This window comes from Austrofundulus limnaeus, unplaced genomic scaffold, assembly GCF_001266775.1.
Source record: "Austrofundulus limnaeus strain Quisiro unplaced genomic scaffold, Austrofundulus_limnaeus-1.0 Scaffold10089, whole genome shotgun sequence".
NCBI lineage: Eukaryota > Metazoa > Chordata > Actinopteri > Cyprinodontiformes > Rivulidae > Austrofundulus > Austrofundulus limnaeus.
In genome coordinates, this window is record NW_013962491.1 from 1 (window position 1) to 614 (window position 614).

The 614-nt window shown below is 40.1% G+C and overlaps 1 long non-coding RNA gene across 1 annotated transcript; it reads right to left on the reverse strand.

Annotated features, from left to right (window-relative positions):
* Positions 1 to 290: 290 nt before the first annotated feature.
* Positions 291 to 608, reverse strand: LOC106512676 (uncharacterized). Its single transcript, XR_001309707.1, has 2 exons — positions 469 to 608; positions 291 to 404 (listed from the first exon to the last, which is right to left on the reverse strand). It is a non-coding gene; the product is annotated as an uncharacterized LOC106512676 (long non-coding RNA).
* Between the last annotated feature and the right edge of the window lie 6 nt (positions 609 to 614).

Below are 614 nucleotides of genomic sequence, written 5' to 3' on the forward strand. Positions count from 1 at the left end.
ATTTAACAACCATCGTCTCCTCTGCTATGGGAGCAGACAGTTTTTACAGTGACACACAGAACCATAAGGTTCTGCTGCTGATCCTCTGCAGCAGAACACGCCCACACAGGTGTGTCTCACTAATGTTTCACCACCAGAGGGCGCAGCACAAAGACTGAGAAACCCTGATGCTACATTCACACTGAACGCGTTTTGAGCATTTAAAACGTGCCCAACGCCTCAACTTGGATGAGCTGCATTCAGACTGGGACAGAGATTAGACGCATGTCTGAAGAGAGAGAAACATCTTGTTTTTTTCAGTCTGTCTTCAACACAGGATGAAATGAAGCTGAAATAAAGAAAATGGCTTTGCTTTATTAACTTTAGAGCAAGCAAATGTTGTGCACACCAGATAATTGATTCATCTGATATTTGATTCACCAGATAACTGATTCACCAGATAATTGATTCATCTGATATTTGATTCACCAGATAACTGATTCACCAGATAATTGATTCATCAGATAACTGATTCACCAGATAACTGATTCACCAGATATTTGATTCACCAGATAACTGATTCACCAGATAATTGATTCATCAGATAACTGATTCACCAGATAACTGATTCACCA